Source organism: Carcharhinus amblyrhynchos, chromosome 7 (genome assembly GCF_965287045.1).
Source record: "Carcharhinus amblyrhynchos chromosome 7, sCarAmb.v2.hapA, whole genome shotgun sequence".
In the NCBI taxonomy this organism is placed as follows: domain Eukaryota; kingdom Metazoa; phylum Chordata; class Chondrichthyes; order Carcharhiniformes; family Carcharhinidae; genus Carcharhinus; species Carcharhinus amblyrhynchos.
Window position 1 is genome coordinate 84,950,267 of NC_137330.1, and position 14,918 is coordinate 84,965,184.

At 41.2% G+C, this 14,918-nt stretch overlaps 1 protein-coding gene across 3 annotated transcripts in view; it reads left to right on the top strand.

The window, feature by feature from the left end:
* Positions 1–14,918, top strand: part of LOC145345094 (E3 ubiquitin-protein ligase RNF19A) — a 97,815-nt gene that overhangs the window by 21,074 nt on the left and 61,823 nt on the right. Inside the window, exon 1 of one of the 3 annotated variants that reach the window (XM_080192693.1) lies at positions 2,847–3,009. The exons of the other annotated variants lie outside the window; for them this stretch is intronic. The gene's annotated coding sequence lies outside the window, so the exon portion shown is untranslated. Of the gene's footprint in view, positions 1–2,846; positions 3,010–14,918 lie in introns of those variants that run through there. 3 annotated transcript variants of the gene reach the window in all.

The window sequence follows — 14,918 nt, forward strand, 5'->3', positions numbered from 1 at the left end:
CTGAATCTTTGCTTTAATCCTTCTGAAGGCAATTTTTCTTGCATGAGGTTTGGTATCTGAAATTGAATCTAGTCGCCTGAATGGGATCTGACCAAATTTCTGTAGAGTTGAGGCATCACATCCTTGTCTTTGAATTCAAGCCGCCGCCCGCCCCCCGCTTTAAGATAAAGGCCCTTTGAATTAATTCTCTCTGCACTCTCTTTTTCAGTGATATGGATACATAAATCCATATGCTCCTCCACCTTGTTCAACCTTGTTTTTGAAGTCAAGGCCCCCCCCCCCCCCCACACCACCGAGATAAAGGCCCTTTGAATTAACTGTCTGCACTCTTAATCAGTCGGAGAATCGCCATTCATCACGCAGCATTGGCTCTATTCTCCTCTCCACAGATGCTGTCAGACATGTTGAGATTTGCTTGCATTTTCTGTTTCTTGTTTCAGATTCCAGCATCCACTCACCATTAAGAAAATATAACGACCTGTCCTTGATTAAAAGTGGTTGACCTCACAATTCTCCACATTGAACTCCGTGTACCATTTATTCTTCCACTCACCTATTGAGTTTATGTTGTTTTATTACTCCTCCCATTCACACAACATAAAGTAATCTGCAGTTTCAGGCATACATCTCTCACTCACTTTCATATATATATATATATATACATATATATAAAACTATTGTATGTAGTCCCTTGAATGGGATCTGACCAAACCTCTGTAGAGTTGATGCATCACAACCTTGTTTTTGAAGTCAAGCCCCCCGCCCTCCCCCCCCACTTTGAGATAAAGGCCCTTTGAATTAACTCTGCACTCTTAATCAATTGGAGAATTGCCGTTCATCACTATTCTCTTTCCTGTAACTCTCAAAAATAATAAATATCCATGCTCCAAGGTTGTTTCCAATTCCACAGGCCATTGTGTTTGATAAGGTTCTGCACAAGATATCATTAGCGGATGTCTTGGGGAACTGTTTATAGACAACATTCGCAGACACTCTCCAATTCTCTGTACTTGGGACCTTCTCATAACAATGAACTTAATTAGTCAGATAGATGTGCCATTTTAATGTAGGCATGTTGACAGTGATTGCTAGTACTTGCCCAAGTTCTCACACTTAGCCTCTAACTTGCACATAATTAATGTTAAACTGATGGAGAGGTTTCTCCTTCCTCCCTTTCTTTAAATAATAGCAATTTTCCAGGCTAAAGGAACAACTATTAAAACTAGAGAACTTTAGAAAATTGTGACTCGTGCATCTGCAATTTCCTCACTTTAATAATAAAGTGGCAACCATTAAATCCTGGAACATTTTCTACTTTAAATTTCATTATTTTTATTTAAATTTAAAGCACTTTTGTTGAACTATTTTTGAATTCAATTGTACAGTTGGTATTTTATCCTCTTGCTTCGCTGTGAAAACAGATACGAGGTACTCATTTAACAAAATCTACCACTTCCTCCTCATTCATCACAGTCTCACCTATATCTGTCTTTACTGAAACCACATTATATCTTTCTTTTAACATAATTATGGAAATTATTGCTATTGGCTTTATTATTCTTAGCAAGTTTTTTTTGTCACATTGCATTTTTGGACCTCTTGTTACCTTTGTTGTATCCCCTCAGTGCTTTTGTAGCACTGCTTAGTTCACGTGGTTTCTATTTTTCCTTGCATTTGTCTTTGGTGGTCTCTTAGCTCATTTGTATCATACACGAAAATTGCTTGACTATTTCACATTCTTTTGTTCTGGTTTTACTTATTAGCAGTTTACCCAGTTTACTTTGATCATTTTATTACTCATCCTGCCAAAGCTGGTCTTCCTTAAATTTGAAATCTTGGTTTTAGGCTCTTCCTTCTCCCCTCTAACATAATCAGTTCAATCGTATTATTTTCAAGATGCCCCCTTAAGGACAGCTTGTCAATCAATGCTGTTCTTCGTGCCTTCTCTTTTCTGGTGGAAGAAATGCCAACCAGCTCAATCTGTCCTGAAGTTGCATCCTTCCAATGCTGGTAACCTCCTCGTAAATTTTTTCTGCACATTCTCCAATGCTTCAGTTTTCTTTGTAGTATGGACATAAGACCTGCACCCAGTAACACTCAAGTATGGCCCAACCAACATTTTGTATAAACACAACATTACCTAACCCACCCCCTTACAGTGTAAATCTCAATTATTCTGACTTGCAACATTGGCTCTATTCTCTCTCTCTTCTCCAGCATCCACAGAATTTTGCTTTTATCCCAGTAATTTATTTGCACTCTTCACAGCTTAGTAACTTGTGTTGCTACCATTGTATGTCTGTATTCCCGGATCTTTGTTTCATTTAATATCTTAACTTCCAAGGAATAAGTTGCGTCCTTGTTCCTCTTCCCAAAATGTACTATCTCACCTTCAGTATATTGAATACAGTTGCTGTTTTTCTATTACTCTGTGTTTGTTTGACTTGCTGTACTTTGGTGCTTTCATTTGCAAACTTTGACAGGGTGCCTTCAATTTCTGAAGGTAAATCAATGGGTGGTATGGTAGCACAGTGGTTAACACTGCTGCCTCTCAGCGCCAGGGACCCGAGTTTGATTCCTGGCTTGGGTCACTCTGTGCGGAATTTGCACGTTCTCCCCGTGTCTGTGTGGGTTTCCTCCCACATTTTGAAAGACATGCTGATTAGGGTGCATTGACCCGAACAGGTGCCAGACTGTAGTGACTAGGGGAATTTCACAGTAACTTCAATGCAGTGTTAATGTAAACCTTACTTGTGACTAATAAATAAACTTTACTTTTAAATTTCAGAATAGGTGAACAACAGTGAGCCCAGATCTCTGTCAAACACTACCTTCAGTCCAAAAATCTCCCATTCACTTCTCTCCTCTTTTGTATCACTTTTGTGGCCACTTTTCAATCCATGCTGCTACCTGACGGACTCCACATGCTGACCTTCATCATGAGTCTCTTATATGGCAATTTCTCAAATGTCTTCTGAAAGTCAATGTACACTGTATCCATTTGATAAGGTTGGTTAAGCATGATCTATCATTTAAAAATCTATGTTGACTTATTTATTGCATTTTAATTATTACTTAGATTGGGTTTTATATAATTTGCATTAAGCTATGACACCACTACAGAATCGTTTCTGTGTTTTACTCTCCTCAGCATCTGCCAGGATTAATTTTGTGAAATATTTGTCTTCACTGCAGGTTAGTTGCTTAACGCATTTATTAAAACAGCCTGATAAGCTATTTTTAGCTCCCTTCTGTATGAAGTGGGCTTTGCCTTTCTGCCTCTGGGAATACACTTCGGTGCTGCACTCGATCTTGTGTAGTTTTCTTTAGCGTACTTGCACATTGTTGTATTCCTAAAATAGTGCTAAAAGTTTAACTGTGTGGAAGTCACCAATAGCAAGGAACAGAGGAGATTTAGATTTTGCTTGCATCTTTTTGGTTGCCAATTTTTTATTTAACCAGGCCGAGGACATTCACAAAAGTAGACAATGGTTGCAAAATTCACAAAGTATATATGTTTACAATGGCAATAGCAATTTGGTTGTTCAAAAAGTCTCCAGTGATGGTTTATGTTAGCCCTATGCTTGTCTAAGCAAATTAATAATTGGGGAAGGGCTCAACTGTTCTTGAATGATCTCAACTGTATTTCGTTCTCTATTCTTGAACTCTGAAATGAGTAGTGGGTTGCTTTAGAAGCACCATTCAAGATCAGAAGGGAGTAGCAAGTTCTGAACATAATTGCACTCCTTTAGGCAGGATGTTTATCATTCAAGTTAATTTTTAAGTTAATGTCTTGAACTTTGGCAGAAAACCACATTTTAAGCAGGTGAACAATAAAGATCAATACATTATTTATAGGAGGGGCACAAACTTGTTACCATTACAAGGGTGATAAATAAAACATCAGAATCAAAAAGGAGTTACTTCTATTTAAAGGGAGATCTGTTACAAACTTATTTCCAATGCCTTTCACTGGAGACCCCACTCTTCGAAATCGAGTAACTACTGACTCCATACAAATGCAAAACCATCATTTTTAAATAAGTAGAAAGCCCTCAATCAGAAGCCTGAAATTCAGAAGTAGTTTACAGTTGATCTTAACAGTTTGAGTAGCTGCAAGTATATGAATTGCTTAATTAGTAGCTAAATGGCACTGCCATGCTAGACGGACAGAGTACCTTGGAGTAGGTTCATGTCAGGTTTATGCACTTTAGTTTGAATGGAGTACTCCTGTTCCCAAATGTAGAAGGGCAGAGCAGACTTCAGTTTCATGTTGTCTGTCCAAAATGTAACCTTAGTATCTCACATTAGTCTTCCCAGCAACCAGCTCAATTAACAAGTTTATTGCAAGGGAGCAGAGTTTGATTAGCAACACTGACAATGAATGATCAATGTTCCCACCTGTTAGATATCTTTGCTTCCAAACTGAAAGAGCTATAAAGAGTGCATTCAAGAGATTTTGAAGGCTGTACTTTTGTGCAATGAAGAAGGGAACTATAAGACAAGGTTGAAACTAATCTATGTAATTTTTGTTTAAAGTGTGAATGCATTAAAATATTTAACATATTTTGAAAAAGTTTGACGTGTAACAAATGAAAAAGGGAAATAACACATCAAGCTAAAAGTATGAAATCAAAATGGATTACTCATGCACAAGCGCTTTGTAAATCATTGGCAAACATTAACAAGAAGTGACCCTGTTTACTGTACTCTAAATTCTAACAGCTGTTCAGTGTGTTTTTTTTTGAACTGCGAGCGCTAATAGCTTTGGTGGGAAACTGATGTCTACGAACTGCTGAGACAGGCAATTCAAAGGTGCCAAGCACCAGCAGAAAGTTATTAGCCAATCATCATTTCTGCAATTCTGCAGTTTCAATTAGTTGTGTTAGATCATCTGTCTACGACAGCTGTCTATCTTGAGGTTATCACCGTTCACTAATAAAACAAAAGACATTTTTTGAAAACATGTGGACAAAGAATGGGTGGCGGGGGAGGAAACAAGTGGTCCAAGGTCATGCTACAATGTCTTCTTTTCCGAGCTGCTTTAAATGTTGTACAATAGCAAGACATTTGATTTAATTTATTATTGTGACATGTATTGGTATACAGTAAGAGGTATTGTTTCTTGCAAACAAAGCATACCAGTCATAGAGTACATAGGGGAGAAGGAACAGGATAGAGACAGAATATAGCATTACAGTCATAACTAGGATGTAGAGAAAAATCAACTTAATACAAGATAGGTCCGTTCACAAGTCTGATGGCGACTGAGAAGAAGCTGTTCTTGAGTCGGTTGGTACATGACCTCAGACTTTTGTATCTTTACCTGATGGAAGAAGGTGGAAGAGAACACGTCCGGGGCACATGGGTCCCTTGGATTTTGCTGGCTGCTTTTCTGAGGCAGCAGGAAGTGTACAAAGAACAACCCAGCACGGGAAACAGGCCCTTCGGCCCAACGAGCCCGCGCCGCCGCATCACCCTACACCTATTCTACCCTGCATGTCTACGAATGAAACCCTACTCAGTCAGATTCAGGGAAGAAATAGTGTCAATTTGGTAGAAACCGATTAGCCTAAGAGCACATCTTTGGGGTGTGGGAGGAAACCAGAGCGCCCGGAGGAAACCCACGCAACCACAGGGAGAATGCGCAAACTCCCACAGACACAGGCCCAAATCCATGTATCTGCACAGCTAGCAGTGCTAGTCACTGAGCTGTTGCGGCACCCGTCTATTGGTCCAGGATCAAGCACACACACCGACATGAAGTACTAGGCCACTCCTGGACTTCCAAGAGCAGCCCACGCATGCCCCTCGCTTGACACGAGGTGGACCTCCACCTGTGGAATAAAGACAAAAAATATTAATCATACAGCCTGCCCTTCCGGTGTCTCCCGAGGTTTAACCCTATTTAATAGCCCCTACCATATCCCTCCATTCTCGTTTCACTCATGTGCCTATCTAACTGCATCTTAAACGAGTCCAACGTTCCTGCCTCCACCACCCTACTCGGTAGCGCATTCCAGACCCCCACAACTCTCTGCGTAAAGAACCTTCTTCTTACCTCCAAATTATACCTCCCCCCCCCTCACCCTTAAGTGATGACCTCTCGTGTTCGTACCCAGTCTAGGGAGCAGTCTCTCACTATTAACTCTATCTATTCCCTTCAGTATCTTATATACTTCTATCATGCCCCCTCTCAATCTCCGTCTTTCCAAGGAGAATAGCCCCAGTCTCTTCAATCTCTCCTCGTAACCCAGTCCCCCCATGCCAGGCAACATCCTGGTAAACCTCCTCTGCACCCTTTCCAGAGACTCCACGTCCTTCCGGTAGTAAGGTGACCAGAACTGGACGCAGTACTCCAAATGCGGTCTAACCAACGTTCTGTATAACTGAAGCATTAGACGGCAGCTTTTATACTCTAAGCCCCTTCCTATAAAGGCTAACATCCCATAAGCCTTCCTAACAACGTTCTCCACTTGTGACGCAACCTTCATGGATTTGTGAACCTGTAGACAGTCAGTGGATGGGAGGCTGAATTGCGTGATACACTGGGCTACGTTCACAACCCTTTGTAGTTTCTTGTGGTTTTAGTCAGAGCAGGAGCCACACCAAGTTGTGATACATCTGGAAAGGATAGTTTCTATGGTGCATCTGTAAAAGTTGGTGAGAGTCGTAGCAGATGTGCCAAATTTCCTTGGCCTCCTGAGAAAATACAGGCAAATATGGGCTTTCTTAACTATAATGTCGGCATGGGGAGACTAGGACAGGTTATTGGTGATTTGACACCTAGAAACTTTTCCACTTCATCCCTGTTGATGTAGACAGAGACAATTTTATCTAGCTTTCTCCTTTCTTTAAACTGACCTTGTCAGCAGAATGTATTTGAACTTTTGTCTTGTTAGGTCCGAGTACCACAAAAAATCAAATGTTTGCTTTTGCTCCATTTTTGTTTGAGTGCAGCTGGTTGATCAATTTCTGACCAGATCTAGGAGACTGCCTGAAAGGGGAGGACAAATGAGAGTGATGGTGTGTGTACTTTTTTATACTGTGACACAGAACAGGCTTAATCTGATTTAACTTCATTTTCAGCACGGGCTGAATTTTGCTTTTGTGTCAGTAGACCAGTTAGTCATTTCCTATCCTCTTGTGGTATTTTCAGATGTTTAATTTAATCCCCATGATTTGTAGTCCATTCCACATGATACGGTGTTGCTCATCAATTGCATATTTCTGTGGGAGCTTCATACCCAACACAATCTGCCAAAACGGTCCTGCTCATAGCAAGTTTAAATTTTAAGTAACTGTTAACCTTGGGAAGAGTAGCTCAAAATATTTAGCTGTTTACCCTAGGCAGCAATGCATCACAGGATTGAAGTTGTGTTGTGGATAAATTACTCAGAGGTCACAAGTGATTTATAACTTGATCTGAGTGTGTGGTCTCCTCTTTCTTCTTCCGACCCTCCCCAGTAAAACAATTGTGGCCTTGTACATGTACTCCATGGCACATGTTCTGTAATCTGTGGAGAATATAGTTTAAAAAAATTAGCATCATTCCAATTTGATGTGAACTCATTTTAAATCTTAAAAGATGTTAAAATCCAGCCATTTATGTAACTTTCAGAAGAAAAAAATGGCTGTTAGTTACTGCCATACTGCAACATCTTGCCTATGAGAGGAGCCACAATTTCTCGTGTGTATTTTTAGATTTACACACAAGTCAACTTTCTTTCTGCCAGACTTGGCATGTTTCACTGTACTTGAATAAATTACGATGTTGCAACTTATTGAATCATAAATAATACTGGTAATAATACTTTGCATTTTATGTGGTCAAAACTGATTTGATGGAATTTATTCATTCATGGAATGTGGGCATCACTGACTTAAGTCAGCATTTATTGCCCATCCCTCATTACCCTTGAGGTGGTATTGAACTGCCACCTTGAATTTGTATAAGTCGCATAATTCACAAGACAAGATGTATCACAGCCAACTATCATCCATCGTGACTTCTCAATTGTACCCGAACAAATACCAAACAAACAAATTAGCGTGGATAGAGGATTGGTTGTCAAATAGGAGGCAGAGAGTGGGGGTCAACGGGTGCTATTCGCTAAATATTTTTTATATTAAATATTAAATATTTTAAGACGCGGGTTGATGGGTTTTTGATAGGAGAGGGGATTAAGGGTTATGGGGAGAGGGCGGGAAAGTGGAACTGAGCAGCGACAGATCAGCCATGATCTTATTGAATGGCGGGGCAGGCTCAAAGGGCTGGATGGCCTACTCCTGCTCCTATTTCTTATGTTCTTATGTTCTTAAATGTACTTTGACCGTACTTCAGTTAATTGATAAGCTGTTGCATTGTTTTTGCTTTTATCATTCATCTAACAAATTGAATTTAAATTATAGATCCACATGCAGAACAAATTGTAAGACATATTATTGATTGTTTTGATTGACGGTAGCACAGTGGTTAGCTCTGCTGCTTCACCGTGCCAGGAACCCAGGTTTGATTCCTGGCTTGGGGTCACTGTCAGTATGGAGTCTGCACATTCTCCCCATGTCTGCGTGGGTTTCCTCCAGATGCTCTGGTTTCCTTCCACATTTTAAAAGACATGCTCGTTGGGTGCATTGACCCACACAAGCACTGGACTGTGGCGAATAGGGGAATTTCACAGTAACTTCATTTGCAGTGTGAATGTAAGTCTTACTTGTGACTAATAAATAAGCTTTGTTTTTCCTCATCTCAGAGTGGGCGAACATGTGGCAGATGCAATAGAATGATAATAAATGTGATAGTTTCCACTTCAGGTGGAGAAACAGAATGGCAGAGTACTATTTAAGTAGTAGTAGATTGGGAAATGGTGACGTCCAAGTACACCAGTCACTGAAAGCAAGCATGCTGGCACGGCAAACAGTTGGGAAGGCAAATGCTATGTTGGCCTTCATAACAAGACGACTTGAGTGCAGGAGCAAGGATGTCTTGCTGCAGCTTGGTGAGACCGCACCTGGAGTATTATGCACAGTTTGGGTCTAAATATCTAAGAAAAGATATACGTACCATAAAGAGAGTGCAGCGAAGGTTCACCAGAGTAATTCTTGTGATGGCAGAATTATTGTATGAGGAGAGATTGGATCAACTGAGCTTGTAGCCACTGGAATTTAGAAAAATTCAAGGGAATCTAATTGAATCATATGAAACTTTGACAGGGCTGGATGCAAGGATGTTATTTCCTCTGGCTGGAAGGTCCAGAACAAGGGAGCAGAGTGGATAGGCGATTTAGGACAGAGGTGAAGAAAGATTTCTTCACTGAGGGTCGTGTGCATGTGGAATTCTCTACCACAGAGGGCCATGGTGGCCAAATCACTGAATATATTTAAGAAGGAAGTAGATTTGTAAACTCTAAAGGTGTTAAAGGATATGGGGGGATGCTGAAGTTTGGCACTGAGATAGAGGGTCAGCCATGATCATATTTAGTAGCCGACTCCAGCTCCAAGTTCTGTGTTAAATGATCGGCCCCTTATCCTGTGACTCTACCGCCTTGTTTTAGATTCACCATGTTTTAGATTGTTCCATGTTTTTCTAAATTCTAGAGAATATACACCCAATTTCATTGCTGAATCACCCCATCATTCAAGGGTCCAATTTAATGAACCTTTGTTGTACCACCTCCAACTGAGTATACCATTTCTTAAATGTGGAAACCAAAACTGTATACAATATTCAAGATGTGATCTCACCAAAACCTAGGCTGATACCGGAGTTGAGGGGATTGAGCTATGAGGAGAGGCTGAATAAACTAGGCTTGTACTCGTTAGAGTTTAGAAGAATGAGGGGAGATCTCATTGAGACGTATAAGATGATGAATGGGATGGATAGGATAGAGGTGGAGAGACTCTTCCCGCTCAAAAAAGACAGTAGGACTAGGGGGCACAGCCTCAAGATAAAGGGGAGGCGGTTTAGAACGGAGTTGAGGAGGAACTTCTTCACTCAAAGGGTGGTGAATCTCTGGAATTCTCTGCCCGTTGAAGTGGTGGAGGCTGCCTCGCTAAATATTTTTAAGAAGCGGGTTGATGGGTTTTTGATAAGAGAAGGGATTGAGGGTTATGGGGAGAGGGCGGGAAAGTGGAACTGAGCCACGACAGATCAGCCATGATCTTATTGAATGGCGGGGCAGGCTCGAAGGGCTAGATGGCCTACTCCTGCTCCTATTTCTTATGTTCTTATGTTCTTATGTAATAGTTGCAAAAATTCTTTATTCATGTATTCAAATTCCCTTACGATAAAGGCCAACATTCCATTGCCTTCCTAATTGCTTGCTGCACCTGCATGCAACTTTCTGACTCCTTGTGCGAGCACACACTCACAACACATTCAAGTTCCTCATTTTTTGAAAAAAAATTCTGTTTTTCTGTTCTTGTGACCAAAGTGGATAACTTCACACTCCTGCTATATATTATATTCCATTTGCCATCTTGTTGCCCTACTGACATAATTTGTCTATATCTCTTTGCAGCCTTTGCGTCCAAGCCACAGCTTAATTTCTCTCCCAGCTTGGTATCGTCAGCAAACATAGACACATTATTCTCTGTCTCTATCCAACTTATTAATTTAAATTGTAAGCTGAGATCCAGGCACTGATCCTAGCAGCATTCATTGCCTGCCAATTTGAAAAAGATTCAAATGTGTGGAAATTTGCTCAGAAAAAGAGTGCAAAGATCAAGCAAAAAACATAATTATACCTGATAAGGTAGAGTGAGGGGTGTGAAGAAATACGTTTACATTCCTTGGTGTACTGATGTACCTCCCTCAAAGTGGTCATGTGCAGTCCAGCCTACACTGTGTCATGGATGTTGCATGGGCTCACATCAGGAAGTACCTAAATTAATATAACTTTTTTTTCTGTTCCTTATTCCTTGTTGTCAACAATTAAGCATTTAGGAGAAGGATACTTAATATTTCCATGTAATTAAATTCTGACCCTTCTTTGGGTAAAATTCAAGTGTTGGTGTACTCAATTGTCCTAGAGATTTAGCAGCATTTTTGGATGACAGATTTGTGTAATCAGTGGTTTACTTTTTGTATTATAAAGTCAGGATCTTTAAAACAAAGCGTCTGAGATAAAAATGAAGGAGGTTTGTACCTTGGCTGTTCAGTAGGATATCAGATTCCTGTTGTGAGGAATTGAGCAGAAAATAATCCCCTTTTAGATTTACCTTTCTGGAAACCTTGTTTATAATGTGGGAAACAAGCAGTCTATCAGATTAGTGTGCGAATTACCTGTTTTTGAATATTACTGTTTATTACAAGTTTGAGATATAAATCGTAACTGATTAAAGATTCTTTTTTTAATGTGCTCCTATTAAACCTTTAAATACTGAATTATTGGCCAGAATGGATGTCTAACATCCCACGTAACACTCTACTGTTCTACATCATGCCTGTCCTGTTTTCTCTGCTTAAGTTATTCATTTCTTAAAAGGATGAGATTTAGCAGAATTCTATGCACCATTGACTTGCAATTTATAATAAACGGAGAATTCTCCCCATCTTCTGCACCTTACCTCACACCTATAGCTTTTCGAAAACTTGATTGAATTCTTTGGGCAAGTGTCAAGAAAAATTGGGCAGGCCAGTGGATGTTGTATACGTGGACTTCAGTAAAGCCTTCGGTAAGGCTCCTCATGGCAGGCTGATATAGAAGGTGAAGTCATATGGGATCTGAGATGAGCTGGTAAGTTAGATACAAAATTGGCTTGGGCACGGAAAGTAGAGATTAGCAGTGGAAGGGCCTTTTTCTAACTGGAGACCTGTGACAAGCGGTGTTCCACAAGTATCAGTGCTGGTGCCTTTTTTTTTGTAATATAAATTATTTGGAGAAAAATGATTAGTAAATTTGCAGATCATACAAAAACTGGGCGCAGCGGATAGTGAGGAGGATTGTCAGACGCTATAGTGGAATATAAATTGGCTGGAGACCTGGGCTGAAAGATGGCACATGGCATTTAACTCAAAATGTGAGATAATGTGATTTGAAGCTCTACGGGAGAAGGAAAGTATACAGTAAATGGTAGAACCGTTAGAAAGACTAGCATACAGAGGGATATAGGCATGCAAATCCACAGTTCCCTGAAGGTGGCAACTCGGGGACAAGTTGGTCAAGAAGGTATAGTGCCAGAAGATTGGAGGATAGCGAATGTTGTCCCATTGTTTAAGAAGGGGAACAGAGACTTCACCGGGAATTATAGACCAGTGAGTCTTACTTCTGTTGTGGGTAAGGTTTTAGAAAAAATTATTAGGGATAGGATTTATAGTTATTTGGAGAGTAATGAATTGATTGGAGATAGTCAGCATGGTTTTTTGGAGGGTAGGTCGTGCCTTACTAACCTTATTGAGTTTTTTGAGAAAGTGACCAAAGAGGTGGATGGGGGTAAGGCAGTTGACGTGGTATATATGGACTTTAGTAAGGCGTTTGATAAGGTTCACCATGGAAGGCTTCTGCAGAAAATGCAGATATATGGGATTGAGGGTGATTTAGGTAATTGGATCAGGAATTGGCTGGCGGATAGGAGACAGAGGGTGGTGGTTGATGGTAAGTATTCGTCATGGAGTTCAGTTACGAGTGGTGTGCCTCAGGGATCTGTTTTGGGGCCACTGCTGTTTGTAATTTTTATAAATGATCTGGATGAGGGTATAGTTGGGTGGATTAGTAAATTTGCTGATGACACCAAAGTTGGAGGTGTGGTAGATAGTGAGGAAGGGTGTCTTAGTTTACAGGGGGACTTGGACAAGTTGCAGAGCTGGGCCGAGAGGTGGCGGATGGAGTTTAATGCGGAAAAGTGTGAGGTAATTCACTTTGGCAGGAATAACAGATGTGTAGAGTATAGGGCTAACGGTAGGACTCTGAATAGTGTGGATGAACAGAGGGATCTAGGTGTATCTGTACATAGATCCCTGAAAGTTGGGAATCAAGTAGATAGGGTTGTTAGGAAGGCATATGGTGTCTTGGCGTTTATTGGTAGGGGGATTGAATTTAGGAGCTGCAGCGTCATGTTGCAACTGTACAAGACTCTGGTGCGGCCGCACTTGGAGTATTGTGTGCAGTTCTGGTCCCCACATTATAGGAAGGATGTGGAGGCTTTGGAGAGGGTGCAGAGGAGGTTTACCAAGATGTTGCCTGGTATGGAGGGGAGGTCCTATGAGGAGAGACTGAGGGATTTGAGGTTGTTTTCGTTGGAAAGAAGGCGGCTAAGAGGGGACCTTATTGAAACATATAAGATGATTAGAGGTTTAGATAGGGTGGACAGTGATAGCCTTTTTCCTCGGATGGAGAAAGCTAGCACGAGGGGGCATAGCTTTAAATTGAGGGGTGGTAGTTATAGGACGGATGTCAGGGGTAGGTTCTTTACCCAGAGGGTGGTGAGGGATTGGAATACCCTGCCTGCAGCAGTTGTAAATGCGCCTAGTTTGGGGGCGTTTCAGAGATCCGTGGATAGGTTTATGGATGGAAAGGGTTTGGTTTAGGTTAAAGGGTCATTGCTTTTTAACTGGTCGGCGCAACATCGTGGGCCGAAGGGCCTGTTCTGCGCTGTAATGTTCTATGTTCTAAGATGTATGGCATGCTTATTCCAGACAGTCACCACCCTCTGTGTGAAAAAAATGCCCCTCTGGACCCTTTTGTATCTCTCCCCTCTCACCTTAAACCTATCCCCTACCTTTGGGAAAAGATATTGACTATCTAGCTGATCTGTCCCCTCATTATTTTATAGACCTCTATTAGATCACCCCTCAGCCTCCGACACTCCAGAGAAAAAAGTCCCAGTCTATCCAACCTCTCATAACTCAAACCATCAAGTCCCAGTAGCATCCCAGTAAATTTTTTCTGCACTCTTTCTAGTTTAATGATATCCTTTCTATAATAGGTGATCAGAACTGTATACAGTATTCCAAGTGTGGCCTCACCAATGTCTTGTACAACTTCAACAAGAAGTCCCATGTCCTGTATTCAATGCCCTGACCAACAAAACCAAGCATGCTGAGTGTCTTCTTCACTCAGCATGAGTGGGAACGGAGAGTGCGCTGGAGGAATATAGGGAGAATAGGAGGGAGCTAAAAAGGGGAGTTAGAAGGGCGAAAAGGGGGCATGAAATGGCCTTGGCCGATAGGATTAAGGAAAATCCAAAAGCATTTTACTCATATTAGGAGCAAGAGAGTGGTTAGAGGGAAAATTGGTCTTCTTAGGGACAAGGGAGGGGAGCTATGTATTGAGACTGAGGGAATGGGTGAGATCCTGAATCAATACTTTGCGTCGGTATTCACGAAGGAGAGGGGATTGGCATCGTGTAGTGTCTTGGAGGGAGCTGTAGATCAGTGGAAGGAAATATCCATTACGAGGGAGGAAGTGCTAAGGTTTTTAGGTAGCATAAAAACGGATAAAGCTCCGGGGCCTGATGGTATTTATCCCAGGCTGCTTAGGGAGGTGAAAGATGAAATTGCTGGGCCTCTGATGCAAATCTTTGTCTCTTCTTTGGACACAGGTGAGGTCCCAGAAGACTGGAGGGTAGCTAATGTCGTACCGCTGTTTAAAAAGGGTAGTAGGGATAACCCTGGTAATTATAGACCAGTGAGTTTGACATCGGTGGTAGGAAAACTACTGGAAAAAATTCTTAGGGGTAGGATGTATGAGCATTTGGAGCGTTGCGATCTGATTAGGGATACGCAACATGGCTTTGTTCGGGGGAGGTCTTGCCTTACGAATCTGGTGGAATTCTTCGAGGAGGTGACAAAAACGGTTGATGATGGGCGAGCTGTTGATGTCATCTATATGGATTTCAGTAAGGCGTTTGACAAAGTCCCTCACGGTAGGCTGGTAGAAAAGGTTAAGGCACATGGGATACAAGGACATGTAGCTAGA